Source organism: Heteronotia binoei, chromosome 12 (genome assembly GCF_032191835.1).
Source record: "Heteronotia binoei isolate CCM8104 ecotype False Entrance Well chromosome 12, APGP_CSIRO_Hbin_v1, whole genome shotgun sequence".
NCBI classification, from domain to species: Eukaryota; Metazoa; Chordata; class Lepidosauria; order Squamata; family Gekkonidae; genus Heteronotia; species Heteronotia binoei.
In genome coordinates, this window is record NC_083234.1 from 39,752,225 (window position 1) to 39,778,591 (window position 26,367).

The following is a 26,367-nucleotide window of genomic DNA, read 5'->3' on the forward strand; positions in this document are numbered from 1 at the left end:
GGTCAGACATAGCTTTCACAGGAGTTGTCCTTGAAAGGGCAGCTGCTGTAAGAGCTCTCTCAGACCCACCTACCTCACAGGGTGTCTGTTGTGGGGTGGGGGAGGAAAAGGAGATTGTGACCGCTCTGAGACTCTGAAATTCAGAGTATAGGGCAGGATATAAATCCAATATCTTCTTCTTCAAGTGGAGGAGTGGAGAATTGAACCCACTTCTCCAGATTAGAGTCCAGGGACTCTAGCTGGTGCAGTTGTTATAATCTTTCAGAAGCCAGGTCTAGCCTGTCCTCTGCACCCATGTCTTTCATAGTGATTAGAGGATGTCTTCTGCAGCGTCAGCCTCATCAGTAATAAATAAAAGCCCAGCTGTGGTGGCAAATCTGAGAATTTTCATTGGTTGGATGTGGTCTCTGCAGGATTGGCTGGCACTCTGCCTCTGGTGTGCCATTGACTGATTCTGCTCTCTCCCGCTAAACTTTAGGAAGAACTTCCTGACATTTAGAGCAGTTCCTCAGTGGAACAGGCTTTCTCGGGAGGTGGTGGGCTCTCCTTCTTTGGAAGTTTTTAAACAGAGGCTAGATGGCCATCTGACAGCAATGTTATGAACTTAACAGATCACGAGAAAGAGGGCAGGAAGGGTTGCATCAGGGCTTAGTTATTGTGGCCCTTACACACCCAGGGAAATGCCAGTTGCCACTTTGGACTCAGGAAGCAATTTTTTTCCAAACCAGTTTGACCAGAGATCCTGGAGAGCTTTTTTTTTTTTTTTGCCATTGTCTTGAGATGGAGCAGGGGTCACTGGGGGGTGGGAGGTAGTTGTGAATTTCCTGTATTGTACAGGGGTTTGGATTGGATGACCTTGGAGGAGGTTTCAAAGGCAATATTTCATTGATTAGGTAGTTTAATTTGGGTTATTATTATCCAGGCTACTTCTAATAATGTGTGTAAACCACCCTGAAGACTAAAATGGAGGCACCCTGGGAGATGAATCTTTTCGATCAGTCAGTCAAAACATTGTGAACACAGATGCTATGAAATACAGAAATGGAGTGCAGCTGAGGAAAAGTTTGAACCAAACTACGGGCATTCCCCTTCACAATACCAGCTGCTTTCCCATATATAACTATATTAGTTCATTGTCAGGTTCATATCTCATCGTTCACCTTTTTCCATCTGCTTCGTGATGTTCCTGGCATGTGGCATTATAAATATGCCATTATTGATTAGGCCTTAACTAGGCATAGGAGGAATAGTGTGAGTCACTAAAAATACAGCTAGGGCTAATTGGTGATGAGCATGAAGCATCAAAGGATAAAGGTCCATTCTTAAAACAGTGGATCATGAACCTGAGCTTCAAAGTGATTTGGAAAGGGGGTGATCTCATGACCCAGCAGCCAACCCCCCACATTGCCTCTGCGCCACTTAAGAAGGGAATGAAGCTTGCTGACTTCTCTTGGCACAGCTGATGTGCAGGTAAGGTAAAGAAGTCCGACTTAAAACTAGCCATGGTTGGAGCAAGTTTGTCCACATGTTGGTAGCTGGCTTGCTGCCTTAGCTGCCACTCATACTGATAAGGTGAGTGAGTAGTTCGATAATGCTGATCAGCCACTTGATAAAATCAAGTTAAATGCATCTGTTGTCTCATGTCTTCATGGTGCGTGTGTGCGCACGCACGCACACACACGCTGACACAAGGGGTGAGACCGAATTTGAAAAGATGTCTAGTTTGACTTGAACATTCCCTTTTCAGCGTGGTCTCTCTCTTGTGAAAAGTGTATCAATGTATGTATCAATGTCCTGTAACATATACAGGCCATAAAAGAATCATCGATAACACTGAGAGCAAGGTGACTCCAAAATGGTGACAATGACAACATAACATTTAAAAAAATAAAGAAACCATTTCAGCTTATGCATACTCTTGAAGGGTCAAAACCTTGCAAGAGGATATCTCTGAGATTTAACTGGGAGGGGGAAATTCCTCTTTGGAAGAGGATACTTCGGCTGCAGTTACTGTATTATACCTCATAATTAGAATCAGAGATCTCTCCTGAGGAAGAACCACACGTAGTTCCGAGAGCAATTTTTGTTTGTTTCCCACCAAAATCAAATGGGGTGATAGGAGCTGGGTGCTAAGGTGCTAATCACTTTTGTAGGAGTGCAGAAACACACACACGCACCGAGGAAGGGGTATCATGGGCTGCTCTGGAAGCCCCTCTTCACCACAGCTTGCTTTTCTTCTGAGTGATATTCATATATAACAAAACATATTTGCAGCGTGAATATGTTTACACTTGCACGAAAGTTACCCACATAAAAAAATGTGATAATGTTATCACTTTGGGTGCGGAATTATAATGAGTAAAAAAAAAATTGAGGCTTCCACATGCATTAGCAAAAGAAGCAGATTCCAGCCTCTCTCCCTCCCCCATTCCCATTGCCAGATGGAAAGGAAGGGGAAAAAATAGACATAGGAGTTTAATAACTGGATTTGTCTTCAATGCAAAGAATTGAAAAGAACAGGATGGAACCATTGTCTCCTCTCATTTCTACGATTTTCTTCAACATAACCTGTAGAAAGCCTGTGTGGTATACTTGATGGATTATCCAGCTAGGACCAGAGACCGTTACAGTGCAATCCTGAACAAGAGTTCAGTCTTTCTGAACTTGTTGAAGTCAATGGGTTTAGACAGGTGTAACTCTATTTAGTGCTGTACTGTTAGATTGACGGCCCCATTTAGCCATGAAGCTCTCAAGATGACCTTTGGCCAATCATTCACTAGGGTTGCCATGTCAAACTCAAAAAATATTTGAGGACTTTGGGGGTAGAGCCGGGAAACTTTGGGTGTGGAGCCAGAAGACTTTCCCATTCATTTCCACTAAATGAAACTGAACACACACACAAAGCAGATAAAATAAACACAGTTTTGCAAGCTCACACTTTTGTGAACTCACTGGGGCAATGTACCCACAGGAGTTGTTGAATGTAACCATCTGCTGTAATTCAACCAAGTTCTTCAGACTAATACTGGGAATGGAAAGGTTCTAGTTTACTCTTTACTATTTTACTGTGTGAACGACTTCTTGAATGAATGTAAAACAAGTGGAGGGGCTACGTTCCTTCCTTTCTCACAGCTTCACAGACTCACCAAGAAGACTCATGTCACTCGGCCTGCTAGCCCCACTGCCATACAGCTTCCTCTAGCTGAGATTTAAAGGTACACACACCTTTCAAAACACAAGGAGTTTCCAAGTTTCTTCAGTGGTAGAAAGGTACGTAGTAGCTGTTAGGGTGTGGCTTCCCCTTGCTGGCCAGCTGGCAGGCGGGGAGACAAGTCTGCAAAACTGGGGGATCCCCAGCTGGGACCTGGGGACTGTCAAGCCTGCATCCAATTTAACTACTTCCCAGGGTTGTTGAGAGGATCAAGTGGAGGGAAGATGACACACATGTTTGAGCTCCTTGAAGAAGGGAAGGGATTAAACTGTAATATCTAGATAGGAACTAAATTCACCTTCTCTCTAAGAAAACACTATGTTACCAAGACTTTGTCAGATTTAAAACTCTGGGCCCATCAGTCTTCACTTCTGCAAAGCTGACATGCAAAGAAGACCAGCTCCAAATGATCGCAAGCTACAGGCTGATTCATATGGGCACAAGTAGTCCCAGAAGCTCCAGTAGAGCTGCCAGAAAACATACAGTGCTTGGAAGTAAATCCTACAGACAAACGTAGGTTTGAATTCAAACATCACAATGAGAGGACTGGTTTTGAAAAAAAATGTGTTGAAAGGTCTGGATATGATATTCCCAATTTTCTAAGCTTCTAGCCATTTAGTTAACCACAGTTTGTTCTAATTTGGGTTTGCTGTGAAGATATCTGAAATTGCAAACCAGTTTGTTGAGTAGCAAAGTTGCCAGGCTGCAGAGCCATAAAGAGAAAGTCAAACCAGGGTTTATTGACAACCCAGGATTCACTGTCTGCTGAACAGAGTTTGTGTTTTAAGCAAACCAGGATTTACCATTAGAGTTGCCAGATCTCCATTGCCAATGCAATGATGTCACTTCCAGGTGATGTCATCAGGTGAACCCCCGCTGGAACCTGGGGGCTGGCCACCCTATTTACCATTATGTCTGAATGCTGCTTTCTTTTCAGGCTAAGAACCTAACTATGCAATGCACTTTTCCTGGTTCTGTTTGCTGGTCATAGTCTGGGAGTTTCTTGATTCTCAGGTGTACATGGGTGCAATTCAGATGGGAACCATGGCAAGAAAAGAAAGGGGGGCTTCGGTCTTCCAGCCACACTGATTTACTGACTTGAAATGGCCTGGAGACTTCTATTTATCCCTTTAAGGGAGTACATTTGCAGCTCCTATGAATACATTAACTTTCCCAATAGGGCAAATTTCCCCATAGGTTTTTTAGGACAGAGAAATGGCTTGGAGGGGAAGCCTTAAGTCCCCTCTCCTGATATGCTGTGGTCCCAATTTGAACCCAAGCCCTGCATGCCTGAGCAGTAAGGAACTCCAGAACACATATGGCCTATAGATAGATCCAAGAATAGCATATCACATAGGGAGGCCCTAAGATTGCTGTGGTAACCAGAAAGATGGTACAGATGCAGCTGATGTCAAGAGGGAAGGGTCTTTAAAACAGACAATAAGGATTCAGTGACTAAGGACCAAGCACTCCTCTGCTTTCCAATGGCAAATGCATTGTTCTCATAATGAGCCATGCAGATATTGACAGGTTGTGCTTTGCAGTAAATATCCAGCTATGGAGAGCCTTCGCTGGATAGCATGAAGATGGCTATGTGCCACTCAAATGGAGAGAGCTATTAGGGTATGAAGCAGCGTCCCCTGGGAAGACACCGAAAACCACCGCTCAGTTTTCTTTTTTTTAAAAAAAAGAGGCTGGACAGAAGCAATGGAGAAATCTCTCCTGGGAATAATCCCACATTGGCAGGGGGGATGATTTGGCTGAGTTAATAAGTGTTTTCCATCCCTAGTTCCAGTACCTGCTGTGGTAAACAAAAGAAGAGGAAAAAATAGTTTAAAAATTATTCCTAAAGGCACCATTTCGAGAGAGGGGAAGCAGAGAGATTTTGGGGAGAGGTATCAGTTAAGGGTTACAAATTTATATTTCAGATTAAATGGGGAGGAAAGCATTTAAGAGCATGTTTTAGTAGTGGGGAGAATATTTACTGTCTCAGAATAATTGCAGCACTGTTAGCAACACAAGGCAAATAGGACTCATTTTTTAAGGGATTTGTGCTTTTGGTGTGCATATGTACAATTCCATTATGACACTAGTTACTTCTGCTTTTTAACATTTCACAGATGAAAACAGAGACCCATCTGCATCACCCCTATTTTGTTAACCTGAGCCTGTCCCACCCCATTAGTACTCAATGATGATACAGTGCAGTAACTAAGTGACCATACTCTGGCAAGTCACCAGTTCAAATCTTGCCTCCATTGACTGATTTCCCCTTTAAGAGTCTGATGTTAATGGCCTTTGATTGGCTAATTTGAATTCATAGTTTCATTGCAATTGTGCACAGTATTGTTTTATGTGTCTAGGGCCACAGTAGTATAGTGGTTAGAGTACCAGAGTGCAAAAGCTTTGAATGCCCATTTCCACCTGTCAAACCACTGTTAAAATAACAGGAGTAGGGTTGCCAGTCTCCAGGTGGGGCCTTGAGATCTCCCAGAATTACAACTGATCTCCAGACCACAGAGATCAGTTCCCCTGGAGAAAATGGCTGTTTTGAATCCTGAACTCTATGCCATTATACCCTGCCGAGGTCCTTCCTTTTCCCAAACCCTGCCCTTTTCCCAAACATGGCTGCCAGCCTCTCCAACTGATCTACTAGGCAACAGAGCACCTGGAGAAAGTGGACACTATGGCATTATACCCTATTGAAGTCCCTCCCCAAACCCCACCCTTCTCAGTCTCCACCCCCAAAATCTCCAGGTATTTTCCAATGTGGAGCTGGCAGCCCTACCTCTCCAGGATCCAACCCCCATCTCCAGGCATTTCCCAACCCAGAGCTGGCAATCCTATGAACCAAAACAGTCACTCAGGGACTCTGTTTGCCCTGCTGTGAGGCACCCTGGACTGCAGTCAGCTAACAGATGTCACATGGCTCTTTTCCCTCAGGAACACAGCGCAGGAGGGAACGCTGAACCCCCTCCTCCCCCACACTGCACTTTGTGAGACCAAGCTGGCTACACAGTGCTTGAGAACGTTTATTCCCCAATGTTATGTGTGACACAAGTCACATGGGGAGACCACCCCATCCCTGCTGAAGTCACACATATTGTCTAGTTCAGCCCTGGGACAGTGCAGAGTGCCCATCATACAAACTTTATTCCTAGTACCTGTCTCTTAGCAATCCCATCCATGACTAGCATTACACTGGGTGGGATCACACTGGGAATTTGGTGCAGCAGATCCCAGCGTTGAAAAAGCTGGTGTTCTTTGATGCATGCCACTGCAATCACTTAGCCCCCACTCTGCTGCTGGGAGAGGCATGGGCTGCACATATGCAAGAGGAGCATTCAGACTGCTCCTGCATGTGCGGAGCAGGTACATTGCGTGCCTTGACCATTAAGACAGTGAGGAAACACACCCTGCATGTGCTTTAGAGATTTGCTACCAGGAAGTTCCCAGTAGCTACTTAATCCAGTCTCAACCTGTCCTAGAATGAGGTAAGTACAGGCGGGACTCAGGGACAGATGTGTGCATGTGATTGAGGGAGGCATCTAGGTCAGGCCAAATTTCTCATGTGATCCCACCTATCATAGAACCCCCCTCCCCAGAGAGATTCATCTGTCCCCTTCTAACATTGTCTTTCACCCTTTCAGCAGGTAGAGAGTACTGGGCTGGTATCTCTGTTTTGCCTGCCATTTCCTCACTGATTCTTCTTGAGTCTTCCTCCCATTCATGTGTTTATTTGTTTATGCAGAACTATTTTTGTAAATAAACCCCAGCAGGAAGCCACACCCTCTGATGCCAAGCCAGCCGGAACTGCATTCCTGCTTTTAAAAAAGCCCTGCATTTATGCATTCTGGTGGTTTCCTTTCTCTACATTTATATATGGTTTTAATCTTGTTTCAATGGGTGGGGATGTTGTCCAATACTATGGGGACCCAAAATGATGAGGAAAGTCAGCTTAAAGATGTTCTAAATAAATAAATAAAGCATGACGAGCCATCCTGTCTTTCAGAGCACCCACTGACAGTAACAGGAAATAAACAGGCATCCACAGTGGAGGTGGCAGAGGCTGCTTAATTGCTCTTTAGATATATTAATTAATGAAGATAATACTAATGATTATACAATCTAGTACTTATAAAAGTGTTTCACAACGTGTAGATCTCACACTGGCTGTACTACTTAATATTAAGGGGGGGAGGCTGTTCTAGGCAGGCCATGAGGCTTTAGGGTAATCCGTATGGGCACACTGCCCTCTTTGGGCATGTTTACACAAAACCATTTATAGGGTTTGGTTCCAAGAATGGTGATCCAGAAAGATAGTCTCATAGACTTTCATCCCACCCACCCTCCAAGGAACCTAGGGTGGCATGCATGGTTCTCTCCCTCTGTATTATCTCTACAACAGCCCTATGTGGTAGGATAGCCTGAGAGACCAGTGTAGTATATTGATTAGATTGTTGCACTGTGGAGACCCCAGTTCAATTCTCCCTTCAATGTTGTTACGCTTAGGCCACTCACTCTCTCTGAACCCAATCTAACTCACAGAGGTGTTGTTAGGACAAAACTATGAGGGCCTCCTGGAGATCCTTGGAGCAGACTATCAAGAGGAGAAACTAGAGGATCCTGTGCAAACAGAACACTCAAGAAATTCTGATACAGTTCTAAATCGTATTATGCAGACCTTTGATAAGACTAGCCACACTTAATGTTACCAGGTCTCCCCTTGCCACCAGTGTGGGGGATGAGGGATAGGGTTGCCATATCCTCATTGGGAAGCTCTAGGAGGTTTGGGGAAGACAGAGACCTCAGTGGGGTACATGGAAACTGATCTCTGTAGTTTGGAGATGAACTGTGATTCCAGGGGATCCCCAGGTGCCACCTGGAGGATGGCATCCCTACTTTGCAGGGAGGGGAGCAGGTTTGCCAACCTCTAGGTGGGGCAACCACAAAAAGATAACACTGTATAAACTACTTATATTAGCATGCTATAAATGCATTAACATCCTTATACACTTTATATATACAGGATTACATTCCCCAAAGCCATAATACGATTTAGAACTGTATTTTCAGTAACAGAAGTCCATATAGAAGACTGACCAATTTCCAAGACTTTGGTCAATTTCCAGTGACAATTTCTTTTGTGTTTTAACATAGAAAGGTGATGGCATGCCTCCTGGGTTTGATGTAATGTGTTTCAAGAGGCTCTCCCTTCTTCAAATCACCAACATTAAATTTGGAACCACTGCTCAAAAAAGTCTTGTGAATCGCATTAGTCCAAAGAGTGATACTGGCAGTCGGGGTTCTCTAGGTGTGGCCTGGAGTTCTCCCAGAATGACAATCAGTCTTCAGACTACATAGATCAGTCTCCTAAAGGAAATGCCAGTTTTAGAAGGTGTCTTTTATGGCCTCTCATCTTGACTCACTGAGATACCTCCCCTCCCCAAATATCACCTTTCCCAGGTACCACCCTAGGATTGTCAGGTAGGGCTGCCTGGTACCCCCTGATAACTGGCAGGGGGTGAGGAGGGACTTACTGGCAGCAAGCTGGGGCCCAGGCCTCTGTCACTGGTGATGTCACTTCAGGTTCATGGCAGAAATGACATCATCACATCGCAGGTATCATGGAGGCCCTCTGATATTTGGGCAAGACCTCTATGGTAGAAACCATTTATTACCATAGAGTTTTTGCCCAAATACCAGAGTTTCTTTATGTCACCAGCGACATGATATCTGTGCTGTGAGATCACTTGTAGGATGTCACTTTCTGCTGGAAACTTTATGGTAAAACCGAAGTGTTTTCAACAACTCCTAGATCTACCTAATGACATTTCCGGGATTTCCCTGGAAATGAGGTCACTGTGCAGACAATACTTATTTTCTCCAGAGGATAGCAACCAAGGCTACTATAGCAGGAGGGCTGGCAGCTCTACACCAGCTCAAAATCTGCAGAAATTTCCCAAGCCAGGGTTGGCTATCCTAGTGTGGAGCTGCACACATCCAGAACACATTATTGCCCATGGCTAGCCAAGCTGAACTGCGGTTGTCATGTGGATGTCCTGGCAGCTCAAACAGATAAAGAACAATTCTCACACAAAGTTGCTTTTTCCAGAGTCAGAAGGCTGACTAGCAGCAACTCTCTGAAGTTTTGGGCTTTTCTCTGCTTTTCTACTTGAAGGGGCCGGGGGTGGGACCTTATACCTGCCCTACTGCTGATGCCATAGAAGTGTAAAAAAGATACCATTGTTCATTTCCACCCCTTTCATTATTACACAGGCCCAAGGTCCTTCCTTTAACCCTACGACTCTTCATATCAGTTTCATTTTTCTCCCCTCCAAAGCAATATTACAAAACTGTAGGCAACGGAACTTCTCCTTTTCCAAGAGACACGACACAATTTAAAATCAATAGGTGCAAAGAAATTATATGAGGCCCTTTGCAAAAAAATAAATGCCACTTCCTTAACTCCCCCCCCCCTCCACTTCCAATATCCATTTGACGTTGGCCATACAGTTCAGGTTTTCCCTAGACTTTAATTGACAGCAAGAGCCCGATTGCTGAAGCCAAGGTAAGGGACTGAAGGTAGAGTGATCCGACCCGCCATCCCGGTAATAAATCACCACAGCCCAGGTCATGGTTTGGAGTGCAAACGCAGTGTTCAATAAAGCAACACACTCCACCTTTCAGCTTCCAGCCGACCCTGGCTAATTGACCTCATTGCAGTCCCCCCATTAATCATTTTGGCACAAGGGGGCAAGAGGCAGCTGCGCAGCACAGACCAATGCTGGAGAGAGGGAAGGCATGCAAGGTAAAAGGAAATCATAGACAATTTGCCCTTAATTAACTCATTGGATTTTCTGCTTTGTCGGATGTGGTTGCTTTGCCAAAGGACTCGAAGGAACAATAAGACGCCATGTGGCCAGCACACGTTGGGTGAGCACTCAAGTGTTCGCTACGACAAACAAGGGACATAAATGGGAACAATGGAACTTGAGATGACCAGTTTGAGGGATGGGAGGCCACAAAGAAGCCACTGAAGGTCATTGATCTGACTGGAGGGCTATCCATATAAAGCACCTGACACTGGGTGGGAGTGTCCCCACTCTTGTCCTGTAATGACTTGGCTGGTGCAGGCCAAGTTATGAAATATGGTTCAAATAAGATTGGAAGCATTTTACAGAAATGTAATAAAATCAGGGATACTTGATCATTCCATATTCTGTTGGAAAACTGGTTACATTACCAGCAGGACTCTCCAGTATTCACACACAAAAAGTGTTCACTTGTGCTTCAGATGACTGAAATGGGATCACCTTTTTTTTTTTTTTTTTGACGAGTCATACCCATGGCAACTTGACAGAATGAAACTGCACTGCAAAATATGTCATACAATGCTATCATAGCAACCCAAATGCAACTTTCTTAATATAAAAGTTACACTATCAACAAAACATCCCCAGCAGATGAAAATCCAGTAAAAAGACTTTTACATTGACAGCATTTGTGGAAAACAGGGAGTAAAGGTGCCCTGAGCATCTGTGTCAGGAGCCTGTTCCACAGTCCAACAATGTGTGTGTGGGGGGGAATCCTGCATGAACTATCACAAATTATACTTTTCTATGAATATGTGTGAGAGGGACTGGGATGGCGAGGAGGGGTTGGCCTGTGACCATACATGGTGTGTGAAGGTGCATATGGGAAATGCTGTCAAGCCATAGTTGGCTTATGGTGACCTGATGGGGTTTTCAAGGCAAGAGACCTTCAGAAGTGGTTTGCCATTGTCTGACAATCCGATGGTCAAAGAGCACAGGAGGAGGTGGTGCTGCGTCCTAAGTAGCTGGTTGCTGCCCCCTGCCCTCTGAACCACCCCAAAGACATCCTATAGAGCCCGCATCAAGTTAGGGCGGGCCCCTGCTTCCCATGCTTGGCCGGTTCCACCCCTCTCCACCAGCAAAAGGCTGCCTTGCCTCTTACTCCTCCCCGTAGCCCCACAAATGGGGATCAGGTAAATCCAGATCTCTACTTGCCGTTGCCTGACTCTGCATAGTAATCCTGGACTTCCTTGGTGGTCTCTCATCCAAATACTAACCAGGGCCAATCCCGCTTTGCTTCTAAGATCTAATGAGATTGGGCCAGCCTGGGAAATCGAGGTCAAAGGCAACCATACTCGACACACAGGCTCATATAAGGGACAGTTTCCAGGATACCTTGAAAGGTGGCTTCAAGGACATATTCCCTAACTCATCATCTTATTATAAGTGTAAAGATCTATTTTAAAAGGTGTTCCAATCTTGCTGTAAGGGGTGCTTGTTTCTGTTCTAGCTTTGCCCAATTTGCCTGGCTGATACAGTCTGTACTAAGTCCAGTTTGGGGTGAAAATTTGGATGGCAGGGGATACCTGTTTGTCTCTTTCAAACATATTCAGGGGATTTTAATTTTGTTTAGATTTTACCCAAAGAGAAACTAGACATGCACACATTAGTATTTTATGTGGAAGATGATTTACATGTAGATATATGGATATGACAACAAATAAATACGGTGTAGGGTTGAAGCATCAGGCAGGATTTCCAACAAGTTTGGAGAAAAGTATCCTGCCCCCTTAACGGAGACTTTACAGTGCAATTCTAAACAGTCTTACAACTTTCTAAGTCCATGGACTTCAATGGATCTGGAAGGGTGTGACTCTGTTTAGGATTACAATGTTACTGTGTGGAAATGGGCAGCTGAAGCTTCTCCTAGCTTGGTGGTAAATGACATAGCCTGGTAAATAATGCCCCATTAAGCCTCTGTTAAAGAGACAGGGTATTTTTCTCCAAGTCCGTTGGCAATCATAATGCCAGGCTGCAATCTGAGAGGCTTAAATTCAAATCTGGGTGGCTTTGGTCCACTCATTGTCTTTCAGTCTGATCTACCTTATGGGGTTGATATAAAAATCTATTTGAGACTCTGTTGGGGAAATAAGCAAGGTATAAATATCTAGATTAAAAATCTCAGCTAGCAAAATGCTCATTGTAATGATTTGCTAGTTTCCCTTCTTCCCACAAATATAAATCTCTTCCATTGGATTTTGCCAGAAGAACTAAAGGGCAGAATTTGTTGACACTTGAAGTAGGGGAGAAAGCTATTCTTAAATTTCGCAGAACAGACATTTGCATGAACACAGCCTAAAACAGGAGTGTCAAACTCATTTGTTACAAGGCTGGCTCTGACATATATGGGACTTTATAGGGCTGGGCCATGCAGGTCATAAAATGTAATGCCAGGTAGTGGAGATATAAACTTTATAAAGGACATAAACACAATTAAACATTATTATTTTTAACTTAAAATACAAACATGCTTAAAATTCGTGCAGTGCTTTATTTAAAATGGAAAGTTGGTGGGATAGTGGAATTTGGAAATACAATTTTAAAATAAACCATCAAGAAAAAGCACAAGGATCACAGCAGAAACAAATATAAAATGCTTTGAGCCTAGGAAAACATGAAATGGCTGGGCATTGCAAGCTTCTCCCCCTCCTCCCAGGTCTCCTCAGATTGGCAATGCCACTGCAGCATAATAACCCCCTTTAGTTTTGGGTTTCCAGGTTAGAGTACTCACCAGGCACCAGTCTTCAGGTCCATAGAGCAGAGATAAGCTGGCTCAAAGCATCAACCCTTTACTTGCAAGGACAAAACTCTAGGAAGCAACAGCTCCAATTAGCTGCAGGAAAACTGCAGCACAGAGTTGCAAGGAAAATGTGGAACAGATTTTCCATTAAGGTCTGGGCCCACATGGTCTATCTGAAATATTCCTTTGCAGCCAGCAAAGACAAGGAAGAAGGAGCTGAGAACTTCAGCAGCCAGCAAAGACAAGGAAGAAGGAGCTGAGAACTTCAGCAGCCTTGGAGCTTCAAGGAGGGAGGACAGGGTGAGGGAGGGGAGAAAAGAGCCCTGCAGACCTGGCCCACAGGGTGGACATTTGACACCTCTGGCCTAAAAGGTTCAAAACTTTTAAGGACAGTGGCAGGTGTCTTTCTCCCTCATGTGATCATTTCAGGAATCTAAATTGCCATCTGTATGAAGTGGAGGATTCTCTGAGGAGACTTCAGTTCAGTGGAAGTTTCCTCTGCCTGGCATCTCTGTTTCTGTTTAGCCACTCATGTAAGGCTAATTTTTTGCTGTTTGGCCATTTTGGAAGGGATGTTTATTTTTTTAGATACCTACTTTTTTAAGTACAATTTTTTGCACATGTAGTCTGCAGAAATATCTGCCTCATGTGGATGCACGCTGAACATGAGTCAACAGTTTAATTTAATTTAAACTTAATTTAAACTTTTATTTATACCCCGCCCTCCTCGCCTAGGCAGGCTCAGAGCGGCTAACAAGACATGGTAAAACCATGATACAATAAAACAGTATATAATATAATTAATAATTTAACAACAGTGTGATGCAGTGGCTAAAAAGGCAAATGCAATATTGGGCTGTATTAACAGAAGTATAGTGTCCAGATCACGTGAAGTGATGGTATCACTTTGCTCTGGTAAGATCTCATCTGGAGTATTGTGTTCATTTTGGGGAACCACATTTTAAGAAGGATATAGGCAAGCTGGAATGGGTCCAGAGGAGGGCAACAGAGATAGTGAGGGGTCTGGAGCCCAAGTCCTATGAGGAAAGGTTGAAGGAGCTGGGCATATTTAGCCTGGAGAGGAGATGGCTGAGTGGTGATATGATCACCATCTTCAAATACTTGAAGGGCTGTCATATAGAGGATCGTGCAGAATTGTTTTCTGTGGCCCTAGGAGGTAGGACCAGAACCAACAGGTTGAAATTAAATCAAAAGAGTTTCTGGCTCAACATTAGGAAGAACTTCCTGACAGTTAGAGTGGTTCCTCAGTGGAACAGGCTTCCTCAAGAGCTCTCCTTCTTTGGAGGTTTTTAAACAGAGGCTGGATGGCCATCTGACAGCAATGCAGATCCTGTGAATTTAGGGGGGGGGTGGTATTTGTGAATTTCCTACATTGTACAGGGGGTTGGACTAGATGACCCTGGAGGTCCCTTCCAACTTTATGATTCTATGTATGGAGCAGTCCCATTACACTGTCCCGCTGATATGCATGGGCCCATCAAGTTTACTATTAGATGCCGTGATGCAAAATTATTATAACAGTAACAAAAATGAGGATTGCACTGATGGCAGTGACCGTCAAATCCAGTAATTAATGGCCCAGCAAGCATGGCCCTACCTGGCTAAAGGGAGCGACACATACATCTGTGGTTGCCTCCATTGTCAGTGTGGATTTCACAAGTTCCCAGAAGAAATCCATGGCTCTGACTTCCCATAAGCAGCTGTGGAATGCTGGATATAGATGGCTCAGAACAAGAACCACTATTTTAGCTATTATGTAGAAAAGTTTAAAATGCAGTTCTTAACCACCCAAAGTCTAGAAACTTGAGTGGGAAACCTAAAAAACATCTGTAGAATGTGGATTATGAAATCAAATCCCTAAAACCATTGTCGTAAAACTTTATATCAAATTACACTAAATATGAGAATCAAAGAATATATTCAGCCAGGAAATCTGTAAATGATGTCTTAATTTTTATTATTTTACTGAATGTAACCGATCTAATTTGATCCCAGAAGCAACTGGGGGGCAGAGGAGACTGTGTTTTAAGCCTTTATACAAGAGCCAGTTCGGTGTAATGGTTAATTGTGCGGACTCTTTTCTGGGAGAACTGGGTTTGAGTCCCCACTCCTCCATTTCCAGCTGCTGGGATGGCATTGGGTCAGCCATAGCTCTCATGGGAGATGTCCTTGAAAGGGCAGCTTCTGGGAGAGCTCTCTCAGCCCCACCTACCTCACAAGGTGTTTGTTGTGGGGAGGATGGTAAAGGAGACTGTGACTGCTCTGAGACTCTGAGATTCAGAGTGAAGGGCGAGATATAAATCCAATATCACCATCATCATCCCCACTCCTCCACTTGCACCTGCTGGAATGGCCTTGGGTTAGCCATAGCTATCGCAGAGGTTGTCCTTGAAAGGGCAGCTGCTGTGAGAATCCTCTCAGCCCCACCCATCTCACAGGGTGTCTGTTGTGGGGGGAGAAGATAAAAGAGAGCTTGTAAGCCACTCTGAGTCTCTGATTCAGAGAGAAGGGCGGGGTATAAATCTGCAACTCTTCTTCTACTTCGTTCTCCAAATCAATATCATCCACCTCCTATTTCCTCTGTGCAGGATGTCAAGGTAGGGTGAATACTGGTGCCCTTATCATGCTTCTGTTTCCCTTCCTCACTGGCGCAAACAGAACTGTAGTTGGGGTATTTTGGGTTGAGGAAATGGTATGCAGGGAAGAGTGAAACACCACCACCCCTGCACTGCTTCCAAATTCAAATTATCATGCCACACAACCTCTCATGGTTGCCTTTAATTTTAAAAGGTCCAGAGATGAGACACAGATTTTCTGAGCTAAGATTTTTTTTTTTAAAGCTGCAAAACAGCCAGAATGTTTTTTTTTTTTTAAGCCAGCAGACAAAAGAAGCAACAGCATCAACTTGGTTGCCCAAAAAATTATTTTTAAAGTTGGGCTTCCCGTATTTCTGCACTGAGAGGTAATGGTTTTCTTACTCCAGGAGCTCACTAGGGTTGCTAAGTGCACCTGTGGCCACCAGCAGGAAAGGAGGGCCAAGACAAAGCCTTGGGGCTATCACAGAGAAGACCCTGCACCTTCCCAATTCAGATTATAACCTTCTCATCCGAACCATTCCTGGTGATTCTTGACTCAACACAGAGAGGAATCATACAGAGACAAGCTATAAATATCTGCAGAGTGCAGTGCAGATCATCTAAAATGGTTCGTTTTCTTACAACATCACTTTAAATTCAGACACCCGTCTACCCATACACACACTTTGTAGGCCTCCCACAGCCTGTACTAGAGCTTTCTCCACCTCTCTTTCTCCCAGTTTTCTTCCACTTACATCAAGTAATGCTTGAACGCTTTCCCTATAGCAATTCCAAGCAAGAACAATCCCCTTCGGAGCCCAATACACAAAACCTATTAATAAGAAAATGGAAAGAGCCAGCATGTATTCCTCGTAGTTTAATTCCTCAGTCACCAGAGGCTGAGCTGTTTCCCTTCAGGGTCCCATCGACACTGTGGCATCAGATATGGGAGATTATTTAATGCCAGACGCTGCTAGCTTCTGAACAGGAAGTGGAAAATTCATACCCTGCGAGGAGCAGCGACAGAACAAGGGCCAGCAAAGGACCACAAGGGCCTTGATGTGATAAGATAACATGCTTACATATCACAGAAGATCAGAGATGAGGGGCTTGTTCATCACCCGGGGCCACAGTGGAAGCCTCACAGGAGCTGGGAGGCTGAGGCCTCATTTGCATCTCCCTGATAATGTAATTGGGGAAGTGTGACAATTATCTTGCTGGGAAAATGTGACAAGTCTCTTCTCGCCAGCTGAGTCTTCTATGGCAGGTAACCAAAGACCCTGGTGATTGCTAATCCCAGCATGTCAGAAATCATACTCAGCGCCCAAAGGGTGGGGGGAGTTATGACAATAGGGGTCACACCCCAGGAGAACCCCATTCACTGGAGGGGGAGGACAACGAGATTTCATTGCTGGTTTGGGGCCCTATTCAGAAAGGTCCTAGGATCCAGAAGTCAAGGTTAAATGGCAGCATCTTTTTAAAATGTTCACTTATACAATTTAATATAGTTTATAACTAATAATTACTGTAACTATCTAAATATAGGACAGTCAAACTTTTTTTTTTTTTTGAGTAATGGCATCTTCGTGCTTTTCTACTGTATAGGCCCATTTAATTGTTGATCAGGAATCTATTTTTGCACCATGTCGGCTTAATCTAGTTCAGTATTATCTAATCTAACTAGTCATGGCTGTCAAGGGTCTCTATGGGGATGAAAAGGTTTCTCTTCAGTCCCTCCTATGCCAGGTCCTTTAGCTGGAGATGCCAAAGGGGACCTTCTGCGGACAAAAGTACATGTTCTACAGCTAAGCCACAGTTCCTTCCTTAAATCTTTAGGCACACATCAGTATGTTGTATGCAAACTGTGGTTTAATATGGACTTTTCTTAAATATTTATGTCTACATTAACCTTCCCCTGGCTTCTTCTTGAAGATAAATGACATGCTGGGTGATCCAGTCTTGAGTTCCCATGTAGCAAGGTTGTTTGGGGAACTGCTTTATTTTGCTACCACTTGGAAACTTTTGTAACCCCATTGCCAAAATGTCAATGTGCATTTTAGTACATATGCACCGCTGGTGTCAGAAATGTACAAGCTGAATAATAATAGCCACCCATAAATTTTTACTTGTTTATAACCATGCTTTCCTCAAGACAGATGTTCCTGCAGTTTTCCCTTATTGCCTTTTGGCTGGGTACAGACAGGCAACTTTGGGCACCAGCCTTCCATCCTGGAAGCAAGCCAGCAAAGGAGAAAGTGCCCCTGGGGTGGTCAGACAGCACACACCCTGCTGTTGGGAGAGGGACAGGCTGCACACACCAGGGAGGAGTGGTCAGATCACTCATGTGCATGACAGATGCTTCCCAGGCACTTCTCGGGCGTTCAGGTGGCCAGGAAAGCAGCAGAGAAGAGCTTTGGGGAATTGCTACTACTTTGTACATGGTAGCTTTTTAAAGTGGCAGGAAGAAGTGTTAATAATGAGATAAGGGTGGGATCAAGGTGGGAGGGACCCAGATCTTGCTGGCCTTCCTAAATGCAGCCAATGAAAGTGCCCATAGCAGCCACTCTGGCTGGGCATTCCTATGCCTGAAACAGGCTGGGATCTAGCTGTTGCTGTATGGACAATTCTGAGAGAAGGCACCAAATGGAGAAGGGTGTCTGAAGAGCATCACTGCATGTCAGAGGATATCAGTACCTTCAGGGAGATTTGTTTCCAAACTATTCAAATGCAAAGGTTATCATTATGCCAAAAAACTCACCCTGTGCAAGGGGGAATGGAGCTAGTGGAGCTAGATAGGTCAGGTGGGTGGAGACTGGAACACCACTGCTTTGGTGAACCCCTTCCACCACTGATGGTCTTTAACCCAGAAATTTCCCATGTTGAAACAAATTCTGACTACATGAAAGCTATCACCTCACAACTCTGAGTGAAGGGAAGAATATTTTTTAAAAAATTCTTGTGGGGCAAATGAGAGCTCTGGGTGGCATGATGCCTCCATTGGTTCTGTGGTCAGTGGCATAGTTGCTGTCAGGGACAAATGCATCAAGCATACAATCTTAGAAGCAGCTGTGTGTGTGTGTGAAGTGCCATCAAGTCACAGACAGTCAACTTATGGTGACCCCATAGAGTTTTCAAGGTAAGAGACATTTAGAGGTGGTTTGCCTCTGCATTGCAATCCTGGGCTTTCTTGGTAGTCTCCCATCCAAATACTAACCAGGCCAATCCTGCTTAGCTTCCAAGATGTGATGAGATCAGGCTAGCCCAAGCCACCCAGGGCAGGGCAGGATCATCTACAATACTGACCAACGCCTGTTGCAATGGAATTTGCTTCTTTGTATGGATGCTTTGGAATTGCATTCTTAGGGTTTCTCCAGCCACTTCTCATAGGAAGCTTCCAGTTTGTTTTTAAGGCTCAGCCTCGATGACAACATTTCAGAACAAATTAGGTTCCAATGTCATTTTCTTCCATTCAATATTGACACCTTCTCAAATGCAATCATGTCTTGTCTGTTTTGGTGACACGTAAAACACACATCACAGTCCCTGATGACCGCTGGTCATTTGAATGCCGCAAACAGCCCATCACACCTTTCCGCCTCCTCCCATCGGGCTGCCATTGTTTTTCTGGCAATACAAATTGAAGTGACTAGAGGATAACTATAATCTCGCACTCCACCTACCACTTTGCATCCCAAGTGGCTTTACAGACAGTGCATTTATTTCCTCTTGCCACCCAAAGGTTCTGCACATGAGGAAACCTGGCCCCATATGAGACTTTCAAGACAGATGGTCAAAGAGGAGGGGAAACATCTCATGGCTAAAAACTTGCTTGAATATTCTGCTTTGTTCTTGCACATCATAATTTTGAATTTTCTTGTACTACAAATGAGAAGCCAAATAATTTTGCTCCACTGATCCATGCTCTGTTTACATTCGAGTTCAATTTCTTTAGGTGTTTTGCATGGACCAGCCTGTGAAGGTATTTCAAAAATTTCAAGGGGCCCAAAAGTGGAGCAGAAAGATTACTAGCAGGTATTGATGGACCACATCCTTCTAGCCATGAAAGAACTCCATTGGCTGTCAATCTGTTGATTGTAACTGGTTATTACTTGTCCAAAAGGGCTCTTTCTCTTCCTTTATGAGCCTGCTGTACAACTAAGGTTTACATTGGAGCCCCTGTTTCACATTTCCAAGCACAACAAAGGATATTATGCTAGAATTGTTATGGAACACTGAAAGAACAACATGGATACAGCCTAAGAATTTATAAAGCTGCCTTATATCTAACCAGAACATTGGTCCATCTAGCTCAATACTATCTACCTTTTGTGGCACTGAGTTAGATCCAGAACAAGTTTGATGCTAATAGAAGGCACTTCCACCAGCAGAACAGAATGTTCCTGCATACCTCCTCTCAGGGAAGCCCAATAATCTCCCCACAATGCTGCTCCAGGAGAACTGGGGGACCTTTAGAAATAGCATGAAGGGCAAATTGGGGGTCAACAGCAGGAATGGAGAATTGGCAGAAATTACAATTTTCCTGCTATTAGCAGAAAAGTCTGGATTCACCCCAAGGACATTCCCTGCCCCAAGCAGTGGAAGCTTTTCCAACACTGAACCTGTGGCCTTCTGCATGGAGAGCCAGTTTGGTGTAGTGGTTAAGTGTGCGGACTCTTATCTGGGAGAACCGGGTTTGATTCCCCACTCCTCCACTTGCACCTGCTGAGATGGCCTTGGGTCAGCCATAGCTCTGGCAGAGGTTGTCCTTGAAAGGGCAGCTGCTGTGAGAGCCCTCTCCAGCCCCACCCACCTCACAGGGTGTCTGTTGTGGGGGAGGAAGGTAAAGGAGATTGTGAGCCGCTCTGAGACTCTTCGGAGTGGAGGGCGGGATAGAAATCCAATATCTTCTTCTTCTTCTTCTTCTTCAGTGCTCTGACTAACATTTGAAGGGGGAAATACAGTTATTAAAAAGAGACATTTAAAATAGCTAAACTCAGTTGTATTAGCTGTCTTGCTTGGTATGTGTATTCCCCTCTCTGCCACCTTTCACCCTCTTCACACCATCTAGTTAATGCTTGCATGATCACCCATTGGAATTGCCCAATTCTTGGTCACACTGTTGCAGGGAGATGTAATTTAGAAATTCTATCCTTATTGGATTCTCATGATTGAATATTTATAACTGCTTGATTCAAATCAGCCTTCATTAACCTGAAGAACAGAATCCACCATCTTGGGATATTGGCTTTTTACAAGCCTGGCTTTGTGCCATCTCTACTGAATGGCATATAGGAATGAGCAGGCATCCTTTACCCAATCCTGAAGGTTTCGAATTCAAAAAAAGGAGGGCAATCTTGACTTGTTTCTCTCTTTGTCTCTCTCTCTTTCCTGCTACCTGTTTCTCACATGACACCAACTGTAGTTCAGTGGTTAGAGAATTAGTCTATGCTCTGGAAGGCTTGGTCTTGCATCGTTGTTTGCTTTAAGGAGTGAAGACTCACACCAGAATAGAATGATTAACCTGATTAACTTTAGATTCTTTCATTTCCCATCATTCTACTAATGGGTCACACCTAGCTGATTCAGTACTCTAGAAGTCAGCCTTTTGGAGCATAGATATTTTCCTTAACCAATAGAGAATCCTTATAACCAGCTATCAAAGAAAAGCAGCAGCAATATGCCACTCACAAATGGAAGAATATTTGGAGCATCCCAAAAGTTTTCCAGAATAACCTTGACTTCATGTGCTGCCTAAAGGCCAGCAGGGATGAAGTTCCACTTCATAGGATGAGAGTTCCATTGTGCTAGTGATAAAAAGGCCCTGTCCTCATCACCCACCATACCTCTGATAGAAGCACACAGGGGCAAATATCTAAATATGCAGATAGACCATTATGGGAGAAGATGGTCTCCCCAGTGAGACTCTATACTAGACTTCTAGTGATGCTTCTGCATGCATTCAGTGTAGCTGCCTGTCCTTCTATCACGCTCCAGCTCTTTCACTCTTACTTCCCTTTCTTCTCATTATGACACCCCCCCTCTTCCCTTGTCAAAATATTCCAAATAGCATAATCAATAATGCCATCAAAATCAGTTATGCAAATTAACCAGATGTATGCAAATTTGCAGATGTTATTGTAAAAAGACAGTTCCTGGGTTTTCTTGATGAAGGATTTTGGCATTTTCTCTCTCTCTTTTTTGTATGTGCAAAGGGTGCCCAGTCATGCACATGTTACAGCAGATATTCTGTCATTTCAAAAAGCAATTCAGAGAGCAGGGATGAAAGTGAAGTGGTATGGACTGTATAAAGCACTGGTGAGAAAGTGGGCTGGAGAGGGTACCTCCCACTATCTGCTTCGAGACAGAATTGGTAAGAACTTTAAGGTACTTTCAACTCAGACAGAGAGAAAGAGTTCCCAATGCACTGAGTATATACTCCAGCTTGCTTTTTCAAGGTATGCAGTGCCTGATCAATGACAAACAGGTAAATTCCAGCGCAATCAGAATTCCTCTAGTCAAGCTGAAATCAGTGGGCATAGATTGAAGTCAGTCTGCAGAAGATTGGGCTAACCATCAGTTGAGATGATATAAAAGACAGAGACAATACTGTATGAATCTGTCATGTGCAGAGTCTGATCCTGGGTCCATCTTGCTCAGTACTGGCAGCAGGCAGTTCTCCAGAGTCTCAGAGAAAGGTCATTACTAGAACTCCCTAGCTGAGATCCTGTAATTGGAGGAGAAAGAGAACTGAACCTTCCTGGAATTCCTATCTATGCTCTGCCTAAGAGAGAAGCTCTAGCTAGAAAACAAGGTTTATGTGCAGGGGGTCCTGGGATCAATATCTGGCCTGGGTTTAAGAAACATGATTCAGTGTTATCCCTCTGATAATTTTTTTTTGTGGCCACTCAAATAAAAGTTCAATCAATAGGGAGGAACAGCCTGTGTGGCCCAGCCACGTTTCTGAGTACCCCTTGCTCAGTGATCTTTTCAAGAAAACACAAAGCCAAGCAGTCTAGATAATTTCTTCCATAAAACATGGATCCAAAATGGATACCCCATGTGAATGAACAGCACAGGGCATTGGGCTAGGTACAGAGTATTAGACTTGGATTGCGGAGATCCAGGTTCAAATTGCTATGAAGTGCACTGGCAAGTGTAGGCCAGTCACTCTTTCTCAGACTAACCATCGCCTCTGTAGGAAGTACTACAGAATCATATACACTACCCTGCTATCCGTACAGCAGGGGTATCAAGATCTGACACAAATGGGACTTTATGGGGCCATGCCATGTGTGTCATAAAATGTAATGTGAGGTAGCAGAAATATAAACTTTATAAAGAACACAGACAAACACAAAGATATTATGTTTTAACTTAAAATACAAACATGCTTAAAACTCTTGCAATACTTTGTTTAAAATGGAAAGATGGGGAGAATAGTGGGATTTGGCAATACAGTTTTTAAAATAAAACTTCAACAAAAAGCACAAGGATCACAGCAGAAACTAAAAATACAAAATGCTTGGGGAAACAATGCAATGGCATTGCAAGCTTTTCCCTCCAGAGTCTACTCAGATTGATAATGGCTCTCCAGTGTAATATCTAGGGTTGCCAGGTCTGGGTTGGAAAATACCTGGAGACTTTGGGGGTGGATCCAGAAGAGGGTGAGGTTTGGGAAGGGGAGGGGCCTCAGCATGGTACAATGCCATAGAGTCCATCCTTTAAAACAGCCATTTTTTTCTCAGGGAGCTGATCTCTGCCAGCTGGAGATCAATTGTAAAAGCAGGAGATCTCCAGGCCCCACCTGGAGGTTGGCAACCTTAATATTCCCATTTGCTGTAGGTTCCCAGGTTAGAGTACTCACTAGGCACCAGTTCTCAAGTCCACTGAGCAGAGACAAGCTGGCTCAAAGCATCAACCCTTTATTTGCAAGGACACAACTCCAGGAAGCATGAGCTTCAGCAGGCTATAGAAACACTGAAAAGTGGAACTGATCTCCACTCCATTGAAACACATTGCAGCACAGACAAAGTTGCAAGGAAAACATGGAATGGATTTTCCATTATAGTCTCTGGGCCGTATCTCTCTGGGCACAAAAACTATAATGGAAAATCCACCCCACATTTTCTTTGCAGCTTTGCTTCCTGCTGCAGCTGACAGAGACAAGACAAAAAGAGCAGAAAACTTCAACAGCCTAGGAACTTCAAAGGGTGAGGACAGGAGGGGGAGGGGAGGGAGAAAAGAGCCACACAGGCCTGATTAAAGCCCTGGGCAGGCCAGTTTTGGCCCACAGGCTGGACATTTGACACCCCTGCCTTAGAGGAATCCTTGGTCAAAATCTTTATTAAAATCCTTATACTTCCCTTTGGTTGTCTACATGACAGACAAAGGAATCACTCAGATTCATTTTGCTGAGGTTTTAGAACTATAAAATACTCAGCATTGTCATAGCCACTGTCTCCAGGATTTTAGGTAATAACAACATTGAAAACTTTGGTCCAAGGCCTTGAAAGTAACTAGCAACACACATACGCTAGAAACTTGTATGCTGCCTAGAGAATGCATACTCTAATTAAAGTGCCTTCTACTGAGTCTGGCCATTTGTCCACCTAGCTCACTATTGTCTGCAAATCACAGTAGACAATGCTGGTCTACATGGACCAACACTCAGACTCGGTAGAAGGCATCATCTTAAAATCTCTTTAAAACTGCACCCAAATCTACATCCCCTAAGCAGAGTTACAGCCTTATAGAATTGCACTAGTAGTCTGCTAGTTTGAAAGTTTGTAATCTCAGTATTTGGACTAGTTACAGATAAAGACTAGTTTACAGAGATAGGATTCTTTAAAAGAGCATTGTATGTTTCACTATCTGGGGACAAGAAACTCATGAAGAGTAATGGATAGCTACAGTGCCCTTAAGACGGGGACCCAAGTTATTAGCCTAATGCATGGAGAGGAGTGATGCATTAAAGCATTAGGAATCAAAACAATCACATTAAAGCTTGACAGCATAAGCAGGAAACAAAGGATGAGGCCTGTAACCTAAACCATATGGCTTAATAGCTAATACCTTGTTGAACCAACTCTATTAAAACAGGTTGGAATTTTAACATACATTCCTACCATTATTATTCTACATCTTTGATTCTTTTCCTTCCTTCCCTTTCTAATCCCCCCAACAAAGATCCCAAAGCTACCAATTTCCAACCCCCCCCCCCAAAGTCCAAATCGTACGTCAAACCAATTAAGCCGACACCAGCATAATAAATGAGGGTTGTCAGTTAGTCTCACTTGAGACACAAACTCTAGCTAATATTACTCAATATGCAGATGTTTTCTGTCGGTTTCCCTTGGAAAAAAAATTGCACATTTAAATGGATTAATGATAAATCAGTGGTACAGGGAAGGGGAGATGCGACAGAGTGCAATGGGGTTGCACAGAAACAAAATTTTGAACCATACTGTCTTCTTCCATGTTTTGCCAATTTGGAGACTGTGTTTCTGGACCACACAACCTGTGCTCCACTCTTCCTGGATTAAAAATACTTAACACAAAAACAATAGATTTCCCAGAAAATGGGAGTGATAGAAACTCTCCCAAGGGAGTTCAATGGAAAAATAAAACTGGGAAATAACACAAAGCACAAAGCGAAAATTAATGCCACTAGACAGCATTTCTGGGATGAGAAGAAGGGAAAACAGAAATATAACAGACCTGGAGCCTCAGTACAGAAATTAAGCAGATTAGGACTCCACAAAATGTCCCAAGGCATGTTTCAGACCATGTGATTAATCACCATTGATTAGGATTCAGGGCAAGTTCATGTGTGCATGGGTGATTGTGCACATGGGTGATTGAAGGGAGTGTGCATTGAAGGGGGGATGCTTCCGACATCCCAGTTCATCACTTGATGAATGAAACCTCAAGTGATGATCTGTATGCAATCTGGACTACAGATACAGGTTTACTTGCTGACTCCTGTGAAAAGGTGAGGGAAAGAATGGGAGAACTAATGTCAGATTTTAGTATTACAGTATCAATTTGCCTAGAGCAACTGAATCTTGATATTCTATACAGGCAACACAATAAGATGATAGAATGGCCTGCTTTGCTTCAGGCTGCAAGTAAAGGATCACATTCTGGAATGCTCCTTTCTACCTTGCATCTGATCCTTTTAACCAGAGATCCTGGGGATTGAACTTGGGATCTTCTGCATGCAAAGCAGATGCTCTGCCACCAAGCCATAGTCCACCCCATGTAGTTTGTGTAACTTAAATAAGTCTCTGCTCATATCCAGATTTTTGACTGAGTAAGTGAGAGAACAAGAAGACTGTACAGGAAGGATGACACAGCAGCCAGTTCTCCTTAACATATTCCAGACATTTTTTTCCCCAGCACAGACCAATCTTGGTTACTTTAGTTGGGAATACTTCTAAGTGGTATTCCTGATTTCCTAACCTTGGAGTTGGTGAAAGTTGCCAAATATTGTCAGTTTCCTGCCTTAATTGGCACCCTCTACCTTGGCACTCTACAAGTAGGTAATAAATAGATTTTCACTTACCTATTTTCTGGAGTAATTCAAAGCCCACCTGGGCTACTGATGGGCCTGTTCGTGAGGGAGAATGGGTAGGAGCTGAAGGTTTTGACATACATGTAATAAATAGCATTCTCCTCAAAATGATTGGAGCCAGCTGGCTGGAGGAAGATGGAGTTGAACTTAAGTGGAGAGAAATGAATTAAAGATAAATTCACATAAAGTGTGTGTGTGTTTAAACATTTCCTAAGTGACCTAAGCTGCTTTTCATAAGTAAAATCCAAGGATTCCTGCTGAAAGGGCTGGCCATTTTTTTGTGTGTGTGTGCTTCTCCAGAAAACGTGGAAAATATCTGATTCTCTTATTTGTTCCTAAGAGACCAGCAATGCCAAAAACATTTGCTGGCT

The 26,367-nt window shown here is 43.7% G+C and overlaps 1 long non-coding RNA gene across 1 annotated transcript in view; it reads right to left on the reverse strand.

The window, feature by feature from the left end:
• Positions 1–26,149, reverse strand: part of LOC132580241 (uncharacterized) — a 43,486-nt gene extending 17,337 nt beyond the window's left edge. The window contains exon 1 of the long non-coding RNA XR_009556038.1: positions 25,988–26,149. This is a non-coding gene — a long non-coding RNA (uncharacterized LOC132580241). The remainder of the gene's footprint in view (positions 1–25,987) is intronic.
• Positions 26,150–26,367: the final 218 nt, after the last annotated feature.